This window comes from Tympanuchus pallidicinctus, unplaced genomic scaffold, assembly GCF_026119805.1.
Source record: "Tympanuchus pallidicinctus isolate F22 unplaced genomic scaffold, pur_lepc_1.0 scaffold31, whole genome shotgun sequence".
Lineage (NCBI taxonomy): Eukaryota > Metazoa > Chordata > Aves > Galliformes > Phasianidae > Tympanuchus > Tympanuchus pallidicinctus.
In genome coordinates, this window is record NW_026294749.1 from 8,094,557 (window position 1) to 8,118,096 (window position 23,540).

The window sequence follows — 23,540 nt, forward strand, 5'->3', positions numbered from 1 at the left end:
CTTCGTCTTGGTAGCCCATTAAAAATGCATTTTCTACAAGGAAATGTATGAATTGATTGTGCATTTGCTGAAGAGCTGTATAGATTTTCCTCCTTTTATTTCTCATTTTCCTTAGTTTGTTTTACTTATCTTTTACAGCTCTATCTCACCTTATTTGGAAGAGGAAAGCTATTGAGGACCTGTGAGCAATCCAACAGCTTCTGAAAAATCTTCATGCTAAAGGATAATCCTGAGTTCCCTGGAGAAGAACATAGTGAATGTTGTGAGTTCCTAGCAGCAATAATGTGTATTTGCAGTTGTGTTTTGTGTGGGGGGGTATTTGTGTTGTAACATTTGCTCCAGTACCTGGGATGTGCTGGGCATCTTTTTGCTGTGCTGAAACCAAAGAGCAGTTGTTTGGAGGTTAGGCTGCAAAACCAGACTTCTAATTTCTCTCCCTCCCACTCTCTTCTTCTACTTCCTTTATTTTTTTTCATGACTTCAAGGGCAGAATAGTGATAACTGAGGAATGATGTTGGGTTTCTTTCCCTTGGACCATTACAATTATGTAATGCATCATTATTGTTTTTTTAGCTAAATCTGTAATCCTGCTTTTGAAGGCCTTGTGATGGTGTAGCCTAACAAAAATGAAAAATATCATGGATAACAGTTCAACATACAGTTCAGATTCGGTAATTTTATATCTGGTCATACACTGATTGAAATCATTTGACTGCTTCCAAATTAGAGGTTATTTGCATCTGATATTCCAAATTTCTGTTCCTTTGATCAGTTTGCTCTATTAAATCGAGTACTGTACATTTCTATACAAATATTCCTCCTGGAAATTTGTGTTCATGGGAATTGGAGTAGTGTATCTTCAGAGAGAAAACATTCACACAATTAAGGCTTTGGTCCTTCAGCCTTGGAGAAAAGAGACCCTTCCATGAGTGAAGGCTCAAGAGAAGGCATAAATATTTATATGCTCATTGTTTTTGTTGTGAAGCTCACTGCGTTTCTGGGTTGAAATGGGCAAATGTGCCAATCAGATGTAAACATCCTGAAAAGCAGAGGAAATGAGAATTCTCTGCTTACCAAGTCAGAGAATAATCCTTGTTTTGTGATCTTAAGAAACCTTGAAAATTTCAAAGTCAGGTAAGTTGATATTTGAACCATTATTGAGCAGCCCTTCAGGATGTCAGTGATGATAACACAGCTGCAGTTTGAGTAAATTAGTTGTTGTGCTTTCCTTAAATTTAGTAAATGAGACTCTTTTTTTCTGACTCCTATGCATTCCTTCTAACTCCCTGGAAGTCAGATGCCCCCCTTGCTTACATGTTTGGGTTGCAGGCTTTGGGAGCAGACTGAGATAGAACCTAAGTGGTGCTGCTTTCTAGAGGCTACTTGCAAAACAAACCCTATAGGAGAGACAGAGAAGCCTTTTTCGTCTTTCCTCTTTCCTGCATGCCATGATCAACAGTGAAATAGTTAACAAGGCTAACGTTTGGAATTGTTAGTAACTAGTAACACTAAGCTGCTGAGTTAATACCTCACAAAGATGAATAAGGGACCTCTGAGACCTGGAGCTTCTCACTGTCTGTGTATCCAAGCAGCTGTAGCCGTATCAGCTTATTCCCACACTTTGAAAGAGTCCTTTGAAACCACAAGGGCTTACTTCGCAGACTGACGTCCTGGAGCAGAGGGGAGCAGCCTTAAAGAATAATAATGATGATAATAAACTGCTCTAGCGTGTGAAGCTGTTGAGATAGCGGGAGGTGTTTCCTGAGGATGTCTCAATCATCTCTGCTGATTGCAGCAGCAGCACTGCATGTGAGGAGAGCATTCCCTGGGTGCTATACAGACTGTCTGGGTGTCTGGGATCAGCCAGATAAGCTTCATGAGGAGGGAACGAACTGTCAGCTGGAGGGAACTGCAGAGGATGGAGTGTCTATGCGAGATGCTGGTGTTGTGATTATTACATTCTGCCCTGTCCTCAGTGGTTTAAAATAAGCCCACTGCAAGTGTAGTGCTGATGCCTGCTGCTGAGGTGCCAAAACCCTGAATTACACTCATGAGGCCCTGGCTTGTGAAGAAAAAGTAGGACACCTCCCCAGGTACACATAGTGTATATTGCTCTTGAGAATGGCTCTCAGCCTGGCATTGGAGATGGATGTTTGGAGGGGGTCACTCTAGGCAATGGAGAGCTCTTCAGGAGTTCCTCATGAGTGTGTTTTGTCACCTTGCTTTGCCTACGGGACAGAGTGGGGCAAGGTGGCATCAGCTGAGCTCCTCTTCTTCCAGCATTGACCTCTCTAGCATACAGAAGTACCTGGAGCCAGGGGGGTGGCACTGCTGCCGTTTGTGCTGGAAGGAAATGCCAGCACACAGTGATTTTCCTTAAAAGCACTGCTCTCCTTTCCCTGAGTGTTTGCAGAGTGTTGTCACGTTAAGACGCAGGGAAAGCACGGACCCTCCCTGCTGCTCTCATCCCTTCCGCCTCCTCCTCCTGCCACCGAAGCAAACTTCAGTGCGGGGGGGTGGACAGTAAGCTGGGACCAGTGTCCCGGATCCACCTAGAAACTGCCTGTTTACTAAACAGCACCACGTTCTCTCTTCCTCTCTCCTGCCCTCCTCATCTGGATGAAGTAAAGTGCTGGGATAGCAGAGCTTATACAAATCAAGTCCATATTCTGCTTCTGTAGGGAGAAGGAGAGATGTCAGGAGGATTTTTTAAGGAGGACTGCTACTTCCCTTAACTAGGGAGCAAAACAGAGGAAGGTGAGGCTGCTTTGCTGTTGCAGTAGGGTACCTTGTGAGTTCCAGCATAAGGTTTTGTAATTCTCTGGTGAAGCATAGGTACTCTCAGGTTTTTTTCTGTCCTAAAAACGTACGCCACTTTTTTTGGGGGACTGATAGCCACACAAGCACAATTCTGACAGGAGCAGTGAAGAAACAGTATGTTTCTCACTCGTGGGCTTTTCTTCATGTGTGGTGATTTTTTGTTGGTTTTTTTTTTTTTTTTGCACTTGTGCTGAAACCTCTGGTACACTTAGTGGGAAACAGAAAATAAATCTCTAAACCCGATATGTGTCAATAACCAACACTTGTGTATTCAGTTGATCTCATATCTGGAGCTGTTATTTTGGGCAAACTGCAGCTGAAGGGGTAGTAAACACTCCTGTGCCTTTCTCCTGCAGCCTCCCAGTGTGTGACCTCGGAAGGGAGCTGCCCGCAGGAGGGCATCTCCGGGGCTGTGTTCAGCCCCAGCCCCATTCTCAGCCTTCCCAGCTCCTTATTTCCCTCTTTCGCTCACACTGCTCCCCTGGCAGCCCTCGCTCCTGTTTTTCCTGGCACCCTGCACGCTGGCTGGGCCAGGAGGGAGCAGCTCCTGGGGTTGATGTCAGCACTGCTTCCTGAGCCGCTGCCGAGGGCACGGCAGCCCGGGCGCACCCTTTCCCTCGAGCATCACCTGTTTCTCCTGCCCGGGCTGCCGGCGTGGCAGCTCCTCTGAGGGGAAACCCAGAGCCATTGGGGTTGGCAGCGCTTTGCTGAGAGCACTGTCAACACCGAGTCCACTGCGTGGTTGAAATTGATGCACGGTGACTGTGATGAGCAGCACGCACCTGGCAGAAGTGAAGGGAAGTTGTGTCATATGCAGCCTTCGCGTCTCTGAACGCATTTGCTTTTGTAGCTGTGTGCTCAAGCACTTCATAGTTTTCCATGGAAATCACCAGGCTGCTGATGAAAGAGTTTTGTGTGTCCGTTCTTCCCAACAACTGCCCAGTGCCTGCTGCTCTGTATTCACAGGGGGAGAGAGAAGAGGGAGCATCGCTGTCATTTGAGAAATGTCCCTCTGAACAGCAGTAATTTATTCCCAGGCATTATTCTTCATTAAGAGCTACAGACAGCTGCAGCTTCCCTTTAAATAGAAATTGCATTCTGTAGGCATGCTATACATAGGGCTTCAGGTTTCTGACATTTCTCTGCCAAAAATCAGAAGTATTTCTCACCAAATAAATGTTTATTCAGAAAGTCTTATTTCCTGGCTTCTATTTCACATCACATGCTTCCGACGGATGGACCAGTGTGGCTCAAGGCTGACATTTGGGAGAGGAAGTTGGAACAGTTTGGGTTTCTTGCAACGCTGCAACAAAGAAAAGCCTCTGACCGTAACTCCAGCCTTAGGTTTGGCAGCTTATTTTAACAGTTGAATGCTGGATTACAGTGGGTGCTGCAGAAGACCTTCTCAGTGCAGCACATGGGGCATGTTTGGGTGGCTTCAGCCCCATAGAGGAATGTGTGGTGACAGTGCCCTCAGACTTGAGTGCTGAGGGACCGCCTTGAGGTCAGGTGCCTCTTTATCCATGTCCACGCACTGTCTCCTATCCTCTGTCCTGATGTCTTTTTCAACCCAAACCGCTGAGCTTCCCACTCCCTCACCTCTGTTGCTGATCTGCTGGCTCCATGCTTTCCATTGGTGTGCCAGCCCCAACCGCAGCGGCACTTTCCAGTTGTAGCAGCCCCAGTGAGTTGCCTTTTGTAACCAGTAGACATGCTGTGCCAGTCACATTCAAGGGATCCTCCTCCTGCCTCTGCCCCCTTTGTTCTTCCTAAACCCCAGGCACCCCTACATTGCAGTATGCAATCCATGTATTAAACTATTCATTAGTTAGGCCAGTCGTTACTCACTGGCCTTCTTCTTGGCCGGTAGAGCTTCCAGAGAGCTGAGAAGTTATAATTTCTCCAGGGCTAAAATCCAAGTCTTTGATAGGCAGGCATGGTGCCTGGGGCCACTACATGTTGCTACCGGTTGTCAGCTCTGTAAAACTTACCCTGCAGAGCGAGGAAATCTGGGCACAAAGATCGTTCTCTTCTTGTGCTGTGGCGAGCTGCAGTTTCCCAGCCTGCTACGCCTTCCCTTCATTGTCTTCCAAGCAAATGGCTGTAAGATTATGACTCCCATGTTTGGACTGAGAACAGCTTTTGCCTGAGCAAACAGATTTCTCTTTGGCAGTCGCTGTAGCTGCTGCCCCAGCTTTTTGCTGTCAGCTCGGTATCATGATTTGCTGTTAGGAAAGTCCAGGCAGTCATAGTGTACTGGAGCGAGTAAGCGAAGCAAGGAAGGCAGGTGAATTGCATCTGTTAATGATTACAGTGCCAGGGTGCTGCCCTGTGCTCTGCAAGGAAGAAGCATCTCTGTAGTTCAGTGATGTTCCTTGCAGTCATTCTTCTTTTTGACTTGGTGCTGTTAGCTAGAGAGACTTCAGGTCCTTGCTGGCAGCGCACCCTGATGTGAGGGGCTTTAATGTAAATCAGGGAGAAGCATTGGGAGCAAAGCCCATCTTTGCAGATGATAGCATGGCATGGAAGGTGCTCTGGTATTTGCAAGGATGGAGCTGGCCAAAACACAGGAGTCCCGTGGCTGTTAGAATATCACTTTCCTTGCTCTTTTGCTTTTTCTGTGCTGCTGTGTTGGTGATCTGTGCCTACGATGGCCCCACCAGTATCTGGTAGCCTGCTGATAGTACTCTCGGTGCTAGTAGTGGTGGTGGCAGCAGCAGGATGAGGATACAAATTATGATTTGATTATGGTTTATGATACATACTATATATGATGATATGGTAGTAGGATACCTCCTAGAAAGGAGATTTTATTTCATTTACTGTTTAGAGTGTGTGTTCAAAAGGAGGGGCTGCTGTAACCAATAGGTTAGTTTCAAGGGGTGGTGAGCCCTGCCACCCTCATAGGAGAATACTGTTCAGAACAGCTTGTTCATTCATTTTTATTCCAGGTTTATTTCCAGGCATGTTGACCCTGGATACGTATGCCAGGGAAATGTATTAGATCCTAGAGAAACTGGCAGCATTGATGCTGTCTGTGTTCCTTCCCAGTGAGCTTTATGTTCCTGGTTGTTAATCAGCATCGGTGTTTCCAGCCACTGATAGCAATTAATGTTTCAGAGGCACCTGATGGCACAGAGGTCAAGAGGAAGAAGATAAAGAAACAAGTTACCAGGATCGCTGCAAACTTCTTTTCCTGTTGTGGTGTCAGATTGAGGGATATGCTAATGAAACCTGAGGTACTGCAGTCTTTTATTTATTTCTCCCAGCACCTCTTCAGATAATGGAGAAACACTTCCCATATGGCAAATCAAGTTCACTGCACTCAGCGGCGATAGAGGAAATCTGTTTGGGCAGTGAGGTTGTGTTAGATGAGGAGAGGAAGATTATTTGTGGGTTTCTGTAGCCGGTAACCCTCAATCAGAATTGGACTGATGGTTTGCAAATCCTCTTTGTCTCACTTCCAGCTTCTGGGGGGCAGTAGATCCTGCTAAAGCATTGCAAAAGCTGCGACAGCTGAAAGAAGCTGGGACAAATAGCATTTGGCTTCCTTGATGAGCAGGCACCTGCGAGCAGCGCTGCAGAGACTCCTCGCAGTGGAGGCAGGGGGCAAATCGTGCCTTAAGCCTTCATCTGGCAGTACCTTGTCTTGCTGGCAAATAAAACCTCTCTTCTCAACAACCTGCCTTCCTTGCTTCGCTTACTCCCCTTTACCTGATGTAGCATTCTGTGCTAATGGGTCCAAAAAAGAAACTTCAGGTAGCACAAGCCTCCAGTGAAGCAAAAGCCAGTTTGACACTCCGGAGAGTGACAGGAGAAGCACTGGAGGAGCTGACACTTCTCATGTTTGCCTTAACCTGTTAGGGGCCTACTTTGGATTTTTTGACAGGAGTTTTGTTTGTTTTCTTGTGAAGCCATGCACTTTGTTAAGCAACTTTGTTAAGGAATCAGCTTCTTATTGGGGAAAAAAAAAAAAAAGTGAAATAATTTCCCTTTGTCACTCAGCCTGTGCCAGCTGAGACGTGTGTGAGATCCTCAATGAGAATCATCCAGCTTCTCTTTCCTTTCCATGCTCCAGTAACAAGTTCTTATAGGTATCTTTATTCAGACTGAAGAGCAGCTTGCAAAACGATCCAGAAGATAGGAGCACAAGCAGTTCTTTCTGTTGCTATCACTGACCAGTCCAACCAGTCAGTTCAGCTGAAGGAGTTTGGCATGGTGAGCATTCTGATGACATGCATAGAAAGGGTGAGTGAGCCAGAGAGCTTTCTGTGTCTTCTTTATGGGGTGAAGCCCCTTCTTAAATTAAGTGAAGCAGGCAGTTTTCATTAGCTGCAGGTTTTGTTGTTGTTATTGTTACCCTAATGTAATTATCACTTCTCTTCAGTCAGCCTTATGCTTTCTTTCTTACAAATAAACCCTTTCCATCTGGAGAGTATTTTGAGATGCGGAAGGAACAGCAAATTAGTGAAAGCATTGTTAGCACCATGTTCTTTCCCTCCTGAGTACTTATAATGCCATAGACTGAAATCTAAAAGACCAAATACATGACAAACAGAATAGGATCCCCTTCTCTCAAAAAAAGATTACACAAAGGAACTGTTGAGCTAGATACCTAAGTGTGTGCAATGGGAGGGGTGCATACATTGATCTGCAGGACTCCTGTAGCTCCTCCCTTCAAAGAAGCAGCTTTAAGAAGAGGACTTGCCTCACTGCACTCTCAGGTGATGAGACACATTGCCTCAGCAGCATGTGGTTCTTGGCTGCACTGAAATCGCTGCTGACTGTAGGCAGAGCAAAGGCTCAGTCACAGCTGATGCGTTGAGCTGTGCATCAGAGCCCTGTACAGAGATTCCCAAGCTGACAAGGTGCTTTGCTCAGGCTAATTAACGCTGGTTCTCCCCTTACATCTTCCCCGATTATGCTAATTAGACTGAGCAGGGTGCTGCCTGCCACTGGTTTTCTGCTGGTGAGAGTCAAACAAGTGTGTCTGCACAGCCTTGCCCTTCAGGAAACACTGTAGGTGACTGAGCTCTCTCATCACAAGCCCCTGACTGAGCCTGTGTCGTGTGGCTGTGCAGCACAGGTGTGTCCTGCAGTTTTATTATTTGTGCTCTCGAGAATCACTCAGCTTTGGGTAACTTGCTGGGACTGCAGAAAAAACACGCGTGGCATTAGGGAAGATCCTCAACAACCAACTGCCTGTGGCATCCCTGCTCTCAGAACAGCTCATACTGCTAATGTCAGCAGCTCCTCTTCATCTTGTTGCAAGAAAACAGTTTTCCTGGCTCTGGAGGTGGTCATCTGGTGCTCCAGGGGAGAGAGAGGAGTGTGCAGGTAAATGGTGGTGGAATTGAGGAAAAACAGTGCAAAGAACTTGAACCCCCTACTTTTCATCCTATTTATGTTTGTAAGAGTGGCAGAAAAAATGGGTTGGCAGGTTAAATTGGGTGATGAAACCTCGCTAATTTGCTATGCGTTCCCTACTCTATGTCTCCCTTCTTTGTGCTTCCCAAATGGAATTCCTGAAGCTTGAAATGAGTGCAGGATAGGTAGCCTTTAAAATACAGACTTCCAATGTTCAATTCAGTGGTAGCTATCACAACATACATAGGTTAAGTTTGTGGTCATAGGTAAGTTTATAGTCAAATACTGTTTCAAAGGCAATGACTGGGCTTACAAAAGCCATGTTTCAGGAGTTAATACTGGAACAATTCTGAGCTCTTTAAAACGAATCAATGCAAACCCCCCCCCCCCCCCCAAAAAAAAAAAACAACCAACCCCAAATCTTCAAAAATGATGAAAAATAAACCTGTTTTTGCTTGGTGTAGTAGAAGTGGCTTTTTACACTCCTGGCTGCTCTTCCTCTGACTGGCACCTTCCTGAGGAATGCACTCAAGAGTGAGTGGATATGTATAAGCAAATACACACATGCTTGTCTATATATATATTGATCTTAGTGGGCCTGGGAATGTAAAAGCAAGTGTAAAAACGTATGCTGGTTTTGGCAAGTTGGTTGTTTTTGTTGCACAGTTTCCTCATTTTCTTCACTTTTAAAGGTATATTGATGTTCTGGGTATGAAGGCTGGAGTGTGATAGTTAGGTCTCTTAGCATAAGATGGAAGTCCATGTTTCATTCCATGCTGTGAGATGGTAGTCCTCAAAATATCGTGTCAAGCCACGAGCATGAATAAATAGCTGTGCTGTATTATTTTTGGGACTAGCAGTTTCCAAGACAGTCAGAACGATCACAGCCATTAAGAGAGTAGAAAGTGTTTTGAAAGAGTAGAATGAGCTCTGTTGACTGAAATGGCTGGGTCAGAACAGAAAAGGAAGGGTTTGCTGTTTTAAAGCATAGCAGACATTTTAGACATTCTTATCAAGATGCTTCAGTAACACAGTTGTGTGAAAGGCTGATAAAGTAGTGTGTGATAGCAGCCCTCGTAATTTAAAGTGCCTGTACTTGGCACGCTTGATAGTAATGTAAAGTAGTAATAAATATAAAGCTCCTGTTCTGGAATTCCCAACTCTGCTTATTAGCAGATCAGTATGTAAACACTGTCTCAGTGTGTCTAATGCCAGAAGGACGTGTTTGGTTCTCTTGAAGAGATGGGTGCTTGCTCTGCACCGCTGGTGTGTGAATAAGACAAGTTCAGTTCAGATTGAGCCACACTGCTGCTTTTCTGTATAAACTTCAACCAAAATAATGTGTGGGTAATTTTTCACCATAATGCAAGTATTTCACAGGTTTTTAAATGCTGAATCAGCTCCCACTTTCACTTGGTCTGCCTAATAACATCTCCTCAGGACCACCTTAAGAGGAAAACTCAATTAGGACTGCAGATTTAGTGCTGCTCCTTGGTCGAGTTGGGACTGGCAGTTTCCGGTTCATTCTCAGATCTGTGCCCATTAAATGCGTAAAAATGGCTTGAAAAGGTGGGAAGAGCTTTAACTGCAGTGACTGCGCTTGGAGTGAAAGAGGGGAGTGGGAGATGGCAGTCTGCTGGACTGCTAGTGGCAGAGGAAGAATCCCAGTGCTCCAGTGCTTGTGCCTTGTAGGCATACAGTAGTTTTTTCGGTTACAGACTCGAGCCCTGAGCCTGTTGTTGACCTGTGTGTGCTCGTAAAGCTGCCTGACGTGTAAGGGCTGCAGCCTGGAAGCAGCGGTGAGCAGTGTTTATCCGTGGTCAGAGAGGGAAACCACCATGCCAACACAAAGCCTGTGTCTGGTGAGAGCAGGGCGAGAGGTAATGTGTAAAGCAGTTATTCCTTCAGGAAAGTAAATGTCAGCAGCATAGATGGTCCTTAATTTAATTATGGTTGTTATTTTAAGGCTTATGGCATGCGGCATTTAAGGCTTACTGAAGGCATTTCATTTCAAACACTCCTTCAGGACTTCTAAATGTTGCAAAAAGCACACCTAACTGATGGTGACTGTGCTTAGTATGATACCAGCGTAGCTGAAACTTGCATGAATTCAGTCTCAGTGCCTGTATCATACAGGAAAACCCAAGTGATTGGGTGTAGAAAATATCTGTCATGCAGTCGTGGTTCAAATGTCTCTCCTTGATTCTGTAATTTTTTAAAAAATTTTTAATTTTTTTTTTTTTTTTGTCTTTCCATTTTTGTTTTGTTGAAGGTGAAGTGGGGGACAAGGAGTTGTGCCTGAAGATTGTTTGTCTGTAAACTGTGTTACTGGAACGGAGACTGTAGGAGGCTTTCTTAGGGTTATTAGTCAGATCAGTGCTTTATCTGAGCAGCAGTCCACCCGTGAAGATGCTTCATGTGGCTGTCATCCAGCCTACCTGATCACACTTACAACCCAGCAAGAGGAAGACTGCCCTGAGGGCCCATCCTCATGTATCAAAACACTGCCTTCTTGAAAATCCTTCCTCACTGGTAGCATCCTTCCACTTGATGTAGTTTCTTGTAGTTCAGAGGAAAGACAATTTGATACCCAGATCAGCTAAGTCACAGAGTAATGGCAACTCTGTGTCTTGACGTCACCTTATGGTTACTTTGTTTGATGTTGTATGATGTTGCAATTTGCAGTGGTAGCAATACAGCAGTTCAAACCAAATATGCAACCACTTTGATCTCAGGCAGTGTTTGTCGCTACAAATGTGATCGCTTAAGAGATAAGCAAGGAAAATTGCTTTCCAGTGTTCATTTTCTTAGGTAAGGAATCATTTCAATGATTCCTGACTGATTGCTGTGTTCTTTTCACATGAAAAGGGAACAAAGAAAGAGGGGAACAGTTTAGCCTTTGTGAGACTTGGCCAAATAGTGCTAAGCATGCCTAGATTTGAAGCTCAGCAGAAACATTCCGGGTCTCTCAGAGTGGGTTCCCCAGGAGTTTGAGAAGAGCAGGTAGATTCGAAAGTTAACCCGGGCTAAGGTCTGCTAGTATTTGGAACAAAGCATTTAGCTCAGGTCATGATGCAGGTATGGCAGATGCCAAATCAGAAAGCTGCAGTTCACATCCCACTGTCTGCCTTGCTCAGATTTCTCTGGGTTTTTGGTTTTGTTCTGGCTTGTTTCTTAATTCCAGCAATCACTTCTATGGTGAGCACTAATTGAAGTTAGTCTTGTCCTGTGCTGCCTTTTCATAAAATGCATCTACAATGCCAAGTGCACTGAGGCTGCTCAAGGCAGGTGTTGCCTTTTGGAACAAGAATTGCAATTCATGGTTTCTTTCACACCTGTAAAAATCTTCCCTTTCCTTCCTGTCTGCGAGAGTGTTCAGACATCCACATGCTGACTCCTGCATCCCTTTTCTCTTGCAGCCTGTGGTTTGGAATGACTCCACTGGTGGGAAACTAGCTTGCAATCAGGAAACAGTGGCAAAGCCAGAAGTAAAAGCTATCTGATTAGTGACTCAAGGCATGTCATGACCAGTCAGTGCTTCAGCCATCAAATAGAGATAATACTCTTAGGTAAAGCATTATGAAATCCCTTCTTGAGTATTTCTGCTTCAGAGCTGAGGTGTTTTTAGCCAGGATTCCAAGGAACTGAGGTGTGTGTTGGTGATGTCTGTCTGTCTCATTCCCTCTATAGTATTGAGCTTTTTGACCAATTCCCACCAAATCCAACTGGAAATAGAAGTCTTAAAAGCAATTAAATTCCAAGAGTTTGGGTTTTTTTTCTGCTTATTTTGCAAAAATAATCAGGCAACGGGGAAAAAAAACAAGAGTTACATACTCACTAAAGGGAGGGAGATAACTTACAGTACTTTACTTCTGCAGTAAATGTGAGTTCAAAGCCTTTTACTTTCCCTGAGGCTGTAGGGCCACGTGTATTCTGAGCAGGAAAGCCTTCTTACTTGTATGGAGAAACTTCTTTCTTTATTGTGGGTATACACATGTCATGTCTGACAGACTCTGTTTTCAGAGACCCTGCATTTCTCCCTTGCACAGCACTGTTTGTGTTTCCAAAGTGTTGGCCTTTTTCTGCACAGGGCCTCTTGCTTCCTTGGCGTGGCTCCCCAGCTTTGTATGGCTCTGTGCATTGAAGACAGCTTCACGGTAGCAGCAGTAATCACAGGGGTGCAAATATATTATCTCATGTTTCAGTAGGAGCACATGTTTATCTTGTACACTTGAGTGCTGGTTTTCAGTAGTGCTGTATATACAATAGATTGATTTAAAGTTGGCTAACCAAGAAAACATCTTTAAGGGTGGAAGAATAAGCACGAAAGATATGCAGGCGTTGCAGCCTGGTTTTTCACACTACTTTGTGCCTGGTGTGCTGACGTACATGGCTGTGCCAGTTAGATGTTTCATTTGTGCACTCAGATAAAGCCAAGATACTTCAAAGCAATCAGACTCATCTTGTTTATTGGAAGACTAAGTTTAAACTTTGCAGGAGAGATTTGCAAACTGGAAAAAAAGAAAAAGTAGTACGTATATTTGAGTAAGCATCCCTTCACTTAGATCAAGGGACAAGTAAACAAATAAACAGTGGACACAGACTGTGGTTTCTAGGCAGATAATTATATGAAGTCCAAGACTCTTGAACTGCCTTCAGGTGAGTTGATTTCAGGTATGTTAGTTGAAGTAGGTTTGAAGTTCTGTTGCTTCCAGAGAGAAGAAGCCATAATCATGAGGGAACACGAATTAAAAAGAAAAGTTATGGAAAAATACCATACCCTAAAGTCAGCTTTGAAGTCTCTGAGCCTATTTGTTGACGTTACAGACTTTAGGTCGGGCCTTTGGTACCAAAAGGCAAGAGCAAACATGTCTCTGAAATTATTTTTGCAGATTATTTATACGCATGATATGTATGTGCTTCTCTGACATTTTAATAAGAATCTCTCATATCAAATTTATTACTGTTATTATTACTGTTATGGCATTAGGTTTGTAGGCCTCAGTCAAGGTCTATTTTGGCTAGCCATGTAAATACACAGATGTAATAACAAGAGTCTCCAAGCCAGAGGAGAGAATGGACAGACTGGCTTCTGGGTTGACCTGCCTTTGCAGGTAGAGTCCAGCCAACCTGCAGTGAGCTTGTCCAGAAGGATTACTTTTGCCTTCTGGCCGAAAATCCCATCTGAGAATCAAATAGAATTTGAGTGAAAGAGTTTTATACCTTTGCCTGTAAGCTTTTACCTCACTGTTGTTTTTGTTTTACATTCATGTGCTTCCTGTTTGCATTGATGTAAGAGGTACAGGAGTCCTATTAATACAGATCACGCTGTCCATTTTCCTGACAAGACAGGCCAGTTCTATGCAGTGCCTTTTTAAGTGTTTTGCCCTATTAAGTTTCAAGCATCCAGACTTCATGCCTTCCTTTACTTCTCCTAAGCTGTTGTTAATGATTTTAATGCCATCCTCAGCCTGATTTCTGCAATTAGCCTTAATGCTGCCTGAGATACCATCTGACATAATTCCATCCTCTTCAGTTATGTTGTTGGGATATTTCAACAGCAGTAATGGGGTACTGCTGTGCGTCCATCCTTTCAGCACGCAGATTCTGGAAGTCTCACGCAAAGCTGTCCATGTGGTCTGTCAAAGCCCACGTCTTGTCCAAATGAGAGTTAATGTGCTCTGGACAGGCACTGAAACTCGGAGCTGCTTCTGTTTATCCAAAGCAAAACAAACTTTATTGTTCTGGCTAATTGATGTCCCTGCACTTCAGAATTTCTGGAGGCCCCCTTTCATCGTTCTGCCTTCCATTTCCTACTACTACTCAGATTTCTGTTTTATTTTCCCTACATATTCTTTTTCAATACTGTTTTTCAATACTGTTTTCTTCCTTTTTTATTTCCACAGTAGATGATGGCTCTTCCATCTGTAACAGCTTTTCTGGCTCATTCCTTTGGAGCTTAGTCTTTACCCTCTGCCACTATGTGTTAATATTCCTTCTAATAAAGCAATCAAATCTTATGCCCAAAGCCTTCCAGTTTATCTCTGCTGTCGTTCTCTGCAAGACAGAAAGCTTTGGTTATTATTTGATACGCAAGGTTATGTTGTGATCTGTGCTTATTAGAAGACCTATTTTAGAGATACCCAATTGCATACTTAAGTCTGATTCCTATTCAGGACAACACACCAGGGCATATTTACCTTTTCAGCAGCCCCTTTTTGTTTTCAGTAGGCTTTACTGATTTTAAGTTAGGCATACATTTTAGTGCTGTGAAACTGACGAAGCCTCAACTGTAAAGCGTATTTTTCATACAGGGGAAAAAAAATCAAACAAAAGCATATTGCACAGTCTGAAAGTAATGGAAGCTTCAAGCAGAGAAGTAGGATTTCATATCTGATACTACATCTTTTTAAATCTCTTCTTGAGAATGTCAAACATGCTGTAAAAAAAAACCTAATCCAGCAGCCTTGCTTTTCAGTCTGTTGACTCGAAACATTTTCTGCTGTACATTGAGATTTTCAGTAGTTGACATAGTATGCAGTTGTTCTTGCTAAATTAAGAATGTCTCATGCTTTCTGGGATCCCATAGTAGAACTGCTGAGTTGCAATACTTACATGAAAAAAATGAGGTTAGTTTATTGAGTGGTTAGAAACGTCTTACAATGCTCCTGCTTTTCTCATAATGTCTCCCTTAAAACTTCCATGAGGTGGGGGAAAATACAGCTAATAGCAAGCTGTGCCCAGGCACCACACAGTTCAGGCTTTGTGCGGAGCATGGCTTTGGCATCTGGAGTGGGAGCTCAGTGCACATTAGCAGCAGTACATTCATTGACATAAATTGCTGTCAGAGCAGTGGAGGAACACAGCTTTGTGTTTTGTGAGCCCTGGGTGCAGTCTATCTCAGACTCACAGTGAGATCATGGAAGATCTGCCCATACTTATAATGCTCAGGCTTTATAATCCTGCTTGTGGGGCACTGCAGTTTGATAATCACAGAATCACAGAATTGTAGGGGTTGGAAGGGACCTCCAGAGATCATCGAGTCCAACCCTCCTGCCAAAGCAGGTTCTCTAAACCAGATTGCACAGGTAGGCATCCAGGCAGGTATAACCAGGCATTGCTTCTGAAATAAATACTTAGCTGCAGAGCTCCTACCTGTTTTGCCCCATCCTTGCCCCTTTTTTATGGTCTCCTTAGAGCACAGCCTACAAGCAGCCCAGTATTAAAATCAACTCTCCCTGGGGACAGTGAGTCACCTTCACTGTGTTTCCCACCAAAACCACATAGGGGACATGCGTTCCCCCTTAACCACAGGGGTAATGCTGCCCTGATGTGTCTCAGCTGCACCTTGGAAAGTCACAGCCTTTCTGAGAAGGGCCGGGAAGATGCAGTCAGAACAGAGTGGTTCAGATTGTTCTTACAGACTGCATAAGGAAAGCTTGCAGCTATTTGTGTAGAGACCTGCGTCGCGCCCCAGTGACCCGGCAAATCAGTAGAGTACTACTGTAAGTTGCTGAGTGTTTTCATACACTCCTCAAAGTGTGCTTTTTGTTTTGTTTTGCCACTTGGTTTGCTGTTCTTACCTAGGCATCCAGCTAAAGCAGACATGACCACCTTTTCCTTGCCCAGATCAGGTGGTGATGCAGTGACTTCTCGTTTGCTTCGGCGGTACTACTAACGCAGTAGAACAGCTCGAGAATATTTTTCAGGCCTGAATGTGGGGGTATGATTGTCAAAGTCTGGAGTTTTGAGCATAGAATTTGAACCAGAACACTTGTTAATGAGAGTTTTGCTTTTATCCTCCTTAAAATGAGAAAAGTAACTGAAGCCTACGTATGCTTGGTTCCTTGTGAATCATGGGGATTACATGTCTGAAAGTGTATTTGGCAAAGTCCTTGTGCCTGGCAGATACTTTCCTGTCCAGACTCCCAGAAATGGCTGCTTTCTTACTTCTCTTAGACACTCAGTGAACATGAAAAACCTTTCTATTTATGGAAATGGAGACACTAATGCAATTAAAAAAAAAAAAAGGCGTTCCTTTTCTTGATCGCCATAGTTATTAAAGATTTTTATGGGAGGTTCACAACTGAAGTAAGATTCATTTCTCCCCATCTACCATGGTTATTTGGGATTAAACCAACATGCGTTAGCATTGTGGGGTATTTCTGAGAAGTCCCTGGTCCCCAGTGAAATTTGTTTTTACTTTGCTTCCTGCTTTACAGAAAGCTTATTCCTGACACGAGCCCTGCCATGCTTGTCAGTTCAGCAAATGTTTCCCTGGCGTTGCACTTGCTGTTTTTGAACCACGAAATGCTTTTAGGTAAAGTTATCATAATATAAACTGAAAATTGACAGGCTGAATAGTTGTGGTTAGTATGTGCTATAGTGGTGATGACATGGGAAAATATGTTGTTTTTCTCCAGATGACTGTTTGAGGTTAGTTCTAGACCATTTTGTTCGTGATGTGCCAGCTGAAATTATGATCATAGCTTTGAAGTAAGCAGGTTAGTTTGAATTATTATTTTTTTTAAGCCTGATAAAGGCCTGTTGTCAAAGAATGGATGTTGTTGTTGGTTTTGGAATTAAAAAGGATAGAGCCAACCGTCACAAAGGTCTGAAATGCTTAGAGCAGTAAATTCTCCTTTCTTGAGAAGTTCGTCTCACTGACAAGTGTAACTGAAGTTATCTCATTTACGAGACTAGCATGGGCAAAGCATGACCTGCAGGGTAAACACTGGTAGTTTAGGCACTTCTTCACCAGAAAATGGTGAAGTGGAAGGGGAGTGGGTAACAGCAAGCAATGCCAGGGTTTTCTGCTGGTTGCAGGGGCAGCATGTCCTAGTCCTGCTCCTTATGTTCCTGGCCTGAGTTCGGGATGGAAAAGGAACCCAGTCTTGTGAGGATGGCAGCACAGTAAAACCTTGAGTGACATTTTAGGGAGGAGGTGGTGTTTGATGTCTTCCTATCTAATGATAAAAACAAAAGTGACTCAAATGTCACTTTCTTCCAAAACAGGAGCCTTTTTGGTGTGGGCTGCCAGTGTGTGTTAGGAGCGATATGCAAAATACACAGAATTTGTGTGGCTAAAAGATGGTTTCTTTTTCTTTCATCTTGTGCTGTTCTGTTTCATTTTGTGCTGCAAGAATGCAGTTACATGTAGAAGCCTTGACGTATTTAGTGGGACCTTGAAACAGCTCCACTGAACTGCAGCTCAAATTGAAGAAGAGGAATGTGGAAGGGTAGCAGAAGACATTATCCCACCTTACATTTTCAAACAAAACCCTGCGGTTCTGGAGAAGTTCTTCTACATGCTATTCCATTGTGTGAGTTTGGAGTTTAGATCTGTCCCAAGGTCTTTTTGGTGTTTGAGCACAGAGAGGTGTCAGCTGTGGAGGACCAGCCTTAAATGTGAGTTTGCCTGCATTCACCCTTCCTGAACTGCTCTACTGAAAGGAGATTGTCAGCACAGCTCACTGAAGTGAGTATTTATTCAGTGTTTCCATTTTTTCTCTGTATGGGCTAATCTCAGCTCTTCTTGTGATGAGGAGAAGAACAGGGAATGGAGTGTATTGCTGACACCTCATTTGCTCTGAGCAGAGGAGCCTCTGAAGGGTTCTAGAGGTTAAACCATGCTTGTATATAGGTGCTGCCCTTTAGCTCAGCAAACACAGAGAACATATGGATGGATGGCTCTTTTCTAAAGCATCAGTGAAGAGCCTGAGGAAGAAATGGTTTTCTGATTCTAACGCTCTTCTAATTCTAGTGCCCTTCTACTGATGCCTGGAGGCACAAGTCCCTTTCTCAGCATTTTCTTCTGCACTCTTTTGCATGTCTCACGTCAGTACAGACAGTTCTCAGGAGAGTTTAAGGTGCAATTTCCTCCACTTTTGATTTGATCTTGTAAAATATTTGAGTCTCAGTTGATTAATATGATAATATTGATATTACTGTCTGACCAGTACAATTCTTGAATTAGATTATATCTGAAAAAACATGCTTGAACATAAGTAATAAGATCAACCAAGTGTTGGAGTTCAGATGTCTAGAAGTGAAGGCAGGTGGAACTGTTAGCTGCTTTTCTCAGACATATATCCTTCAGAGTTTACCACAAGGAAAAATCAAATTGTTACACAGCATGCATATAAAGTAAAAGATTCTGACAATTGCCCAATGTGATTATTGACATAAATCTTGTGTTCCTGGGGCCAGGATGTCTCCCTGCACATTTTTGCATTCTCTGGATGGATGATGGTCCTAATTGTAAGATAGGAGCAAGAAAAGGCAGCATTGGATGGGAGGGGATTTTATATCTAAATATTTAATGATAAAACCAAAAGTGACAATGGCACTTTATTCCAAAATAGGAGCCTTTTGGGTCTGCCAGCATATATCAGGATGTGGTGTCTTAATGCCCTTGCTTCACTTCCATAAGGACTAATAGGCTTTTGATTTCCATGGCCTTGCTCCCAATCTGTGGGAAGTTCTTGTCTAAAAGTTTGCAGGGTCAGGACCTTTGCCTGGATATCAAGCTGGGTGGATATTTGTGTACTTGTGGTGGGATCCCGATCCCAGCTGAGGCCTCTGGGCACAGTGCTGTCATAATTTTTAAACAATAATAATGCTGTAAAAAGTTAAATAAATACATCAAGTTAATTTTAAGCTCCCTTCCCCTCAGGCAGATGAGCATAAATTGAATTTTCTAATAATTAGCCCAAGCAATTATCATTGAATAGACATACCTGATTGCATTAAGAGGTGTGGTAACACGTGAAGGTAATCTTGCAAAGAGCAGAGTTATTTCCAGACTGACCCGGCAGGGCCAGGTCTGCTTGTCCACGAGTAGCACGGATGCTGAATGAACATGTATGCTGTTTATTGTGTTGGCTACAGGCTGCGTGTATATGGCCATTCAGTTTGGAGTTCGGTCACTTCCATTTAGAGTCTTAGAAAATAATGCACTGAACTGCCTCCACTTGGCTTATTAAGCTGTCACAGTGAAGGACGCTGCGCTGCCAGGCTGCCCTCCCACATGCCTTGTAGAGGCCATTAACAACCACCTGTCAGGCTCCGGCCTGACCCAAAGCATCTGCTGCCATGCAGGGGAGGCAGGGCCTGCACGCAGCTGGGCACTGCCAGAAATGCCACCAAAGGTGGGGAAGTGGGAGCACAGGGCTCCCAGGGGCTTGCTTTTGGGTCTGCTCGGGTTTGGTACTGAGCGGTGAGGGAAACAAAAGGAAAAAAGGCGTTGCGTAAGGCAGAAGGTCTCTCTGCGCTCTCTCACCCAGTTTTGACAGAAGTCGCAGAAGCATTTCTTTCCTATTTTTCAAGTTAAGATATGAAAGTATAAACAGATCTTTTCCTCCGCTGGTGACTTGAATGAAGGCTGACCTTGTTGCATGTGTGGAAATTGTTTGGCTAGGACAAATCTAACGTTTATTGTATTGTAGCTGCATAGATAAAGTCCAAACTCCCTCACTGCTCTCCTTGCAGAGAAAGCTGCTTGTGTGTGCCTGGTTCCAGCAACTGAATTGACAAAAAGGGAGGGGGGGGGAAAATCAGCCCGATAGCATCTCAAAAATGTTTGTGAAGGGTTTCTCATTTCATGTTCAGGGATTATTTTCTTTCTTTCTTTCTTTCTTTTTTTCTTTTTTTTTCTCTTTCTGAAATTGTGAGCTCGGAATCCAAGGAGGCTCAGCAATCAGCGTGTTTGAATGCCGGCCAAGACACTGAACTGGCAGCCATCCATTCTGATAGCAGTGTGAGTGAAATGTGTACTCAGTAACTGGATTCAGGCCCTTCATAGTTTGCAAGCAAATATTTCTGCTTTTGCAGATCAGATAGAAAATAGAAAAAGCTGTGCGGCTCTTGAGTGTGTGAGAGGGAGGGTTCTGCCCCTTTACAAAGGGATGTTGGCACTCCCGTGTCCCAAAGTCCTGAACCTTAGGTTGTCGTCTCAAAGGCCATGTTCTAATTCCAAAATGCATTTCATTATGTCTCTTAATGTTTTAACTGCTGAATATGCCTTGCATAAAAGCTGTAAATACCTCACGCTGGCAGTAAGCTGTAGGAAAGTGAAGTAAATTGGCATTTTATAAGAAGGTTGTACAAAAGCAATGGAAAGCTATGCAAATAAGCTATGATACAGGCAAATTTGCATTTCCTCATGGGTTTAGTGATGATATGCACAGCATGACTTTGGCAGACTTGCTTCTTGGGATGAAGCACGTACTGGTGGCATGACCCTGTAGGGTCAATTTGACAAGTGCAACGTTGTGATTTTCCGTGCAGTTTCTCAGAACCACTGAGCAACATGCAGCAATAAATAGCAACAAAGGAAATTGATTTTTTAGAGTAAATACATGTAGTAGGAGGAAAAAGTGTTATACAAATCTTTCACCTTGCCAAAATAAGGTTAACAGTTTTGCTTGGTGGTGCTGCTCAACTTTCCAAAGTTACTGCCTTCCACTCTCTTGTACTGACTTTTGCTCTTTGGTTTAGAAAACATCAGGATGAGGAGGAGATAAAGTAGAGCTTTTGTGCTCAGCGCTCTCAGATCACGAGAGCAATAGGGTGACGTTACAACCAGCTGACAGTGCAGTTTCAGTCTCTGAATTAATTGAACCAGTGGCAGCTCTTAAAACTTGTTCTTTTACCCAATTGAGAAGAAAGGTGTGGACATACCAAGGTGTCTGGTGGTAATAATGTTATTATAGGAAGGATGACATGGAAACTCATTCTCAGAGCCCCTTACAATCTGTCTTACTTTGGAGAGACATCTTATAAATGTGGGTGAAAAGAACTTCTGAAATGGCTTTACCTGCTTTTTTTCTCTCATAATTTTTATTTCTTTTCAGGAATTTGTTCAGCGTATTAAATTGAAAAAGAATCAAAGAAAAATAAATGAATTTGAAGTTATTGCTATTGGCCTTCACATGCCACATGTTCCCACAAAGCAATTATTTCAGATTTGTTTTCTTTTCTGCAGTGAAAGTGATCCAAATACAGATTTCTCTGTATGCTTTTTTTGTCACAAGGGTGAATTTGCTCCAGGATCTCTTCCCAAGCCATCTCACAGCAAGCCTGTCGGTGCAGTGTGACTGCTGCATCCTCCAGGGTGCTGGGCGCTTGAACACGTTGCTGGGTGTTCTCATGGATCCTGAATCCCTTCAAGTGAACAAAACATCAGACACTAATCTGTAGTAGGCTGTGGATTCTTACAAGGACTGCTCAGGAACAGCCTCAGGAAAGCATCTCTCCTTCAGGCAGTACTTAAGTATTATTCTCCTAAGGCAATACTTAGTTTGGTACCTTTAGGACCAAGCAACTGGTACAGTGCTGTCCCACATTTAAGCACAAGCTTAAGTGCTCTCTTCCTGTGACCTCAGTGCACCCAGCACTCTGTTCCTTTGCCTTACAGAAGCAGAAGGGAGTTTGGCTGCTTTCAAGTGAAGTCTGCCAAAAAAAAAATAAAAATCCTAGCAAGCATCTTCTTTTTTTAAATTTTTTTTCTCTCTCTTGGCTTCTCTATACATAGTTGAACATTTTTTTCCGAGCGAATTCAGTTAATGTTCTGTGGTGGTGAGTGAACACTGCTATGCTCTGGTATGTGCTCCTGAATATCATAAGATGCTTGAGTAAAATTTAATTCAGATTTTTAAATAGAGGAAAAAAGACTGCTATTAAATCTTGTCTGAATTTTGCCATTGACTACACGAGAAGCCCTTTCATTTGGGGTTCTCGTTTAGCTGTATCACTGGATGCATTTTGAGAGTTTTCCCTTATTATCCTTACCACGCAGACAATCGTGTCATTCTTGAAATGAATGCTCCTTTTGCTGTCCATATGCAAGACATTATGCCAACATCTGTGTAAGTCCCAACGTACAACAAGGCAAATTATTGGTGACAGGATGAAGAGCCTGCCTTTCCGCCCCCTGTCTACAAAGGGTCTTTGCATGGAGATCAGCTTTGTGCTGGTACCACTCGATGCTGTTGGCTTCATGCACCACTGCTTTGCTACTAACAGCAACCACTATGGTTTTGTCTTCTTTTTTTCTTCTTCTTTTTTTTTTTAAGAACCAAATGCATGGTTTTATCAAGAAAATGGTATCAGAATTGTGTGGGATTTTGTGAGTCATTACCAGAAATACTGCAGTGGGTGGATTAACCCCTTCAAAGTGGCTGCTCTGAGTGTTTCCAGGCTATTAAGTGCAGTGAAAATAGGGTTGTGCCTGCAGTTCTGTTCTACACCCTTCAGCGTATCCTGGATGAAGGAGATAATTCTTGTCCTGTTGGCAGCACCTCGATACTTCCTGCTTGGACCAAAATGAAATTGAGTGATTTTCCTCATGCTTTGGGAAACAGGGTGTTTCTCAAGGCTGTGCCCGTGTGACAGGATACTGTAGTGTGAAACGCAGGCACTTCTGTCTGTGGCTTGAGAAATGGTTGCTGCAGCACTTGCAGAAGTGCCCCAAGCAGCACAGTGGTGGTATCTGTGTGCTGTGCGTCTCGGCAGCAGGACTTCCTCAGGGTACTCTGATCCCGGTGTCACAGAGCTTTTCTTAAATGCATTCACCTCTCTAAAATATTCATTGCAATTGGCTTCTTGTGGGCTATAACTGGATCATCTCAAGGGTCTGTCTCTCTCCTGCTGTGTTTGTTAGCCTGGTGCAAGCCTAGGTGATACTGCTTGCAAGCCTCACCAGGTTGTGTCTGGGGTTATTTCTCTTGCAGGTATTAACACTTTTTCCTCAAGGCTTTTAAGCTTCCCATCTGCAAGATGTAGCCATGTTTCCATCCCATACATCAGCAGGTAGCACTTTCCATGGAGCTGTCACTAAATCCAGCCAGCAATTCCCCCGCAGCATCTTGTTGATTCCAGGACCATGACCCATCCTTGTGTGGCAGGCCTCACCATCAGGAGAGCAGCCTGGCCTCACAGAACGGGTCTGCTTCCCATTGAAGGAACCACTCGGGAATGCTGTGAGAGACTTCTGTTGGAGTCCTGCACTCTCCCAAAGTCACCACTCGAGTCCAATACCTGGGGCTTTTGTGACCTGCAGTGCGCTTACACAGTGCATTTATTCCAGCATGGTACAGGAGCCACTGCCATGTTTTCTCTCTGATGTGGGGCTGCAGAGGTAGGCATGCATATGTCATCTCACCTGCTTTGTCCAAGTTTTTGGCAGTTCAGAGTTTCTCACCAAAACATTTGGTTTGGATAGATACTTTCCATTTAGGTCTTAAAGGAACAGGAAAAGCATATTCTTCAAAAGAGTGGTCAGGCACTGGAACGAGCTGCCCGGGGAGGTGGTGGAGTCACCATCCCTGGAGGTGTTCAAGAAATATTTAGAT

The 23,540-nt window shown here is 43.7% G+C and overlaps 1 protein-coding gene across 11 annotated transcripts in view; it reads left to right on the plus strand.

Moving 5' to 3' along the window:
- ATXN1 (ataxin 1) overlaps positions 1 to 23,540 on the plus strand; it is a 270,887-nt gene that overhangs the window by 191,333 nt on the left and 56,014 nt on the right. For 7 of the 11 annotated variants that reach the window (XR_008210032.1, XM_052697772.1, XM_052697769.1 and 4 more), the window contains one exon: positions 139 to 262. The exons of 2 other annotated variants lie outside the window; for them this stretch is intronic. The gene's annotated coding sequence lies outside the window, so the exon portion shown is untranslated. Of the gene's footprint in view, positions 1 to 138; positions 263 to 5,645; positions 6,060 to 15,525; positions 17,666 to 23,540 lie in introns of those variants that run through there. 2 more of the 11 variants (XM_052697776.1, XM_052697778.1) reach the window with 2 other exon arrangements.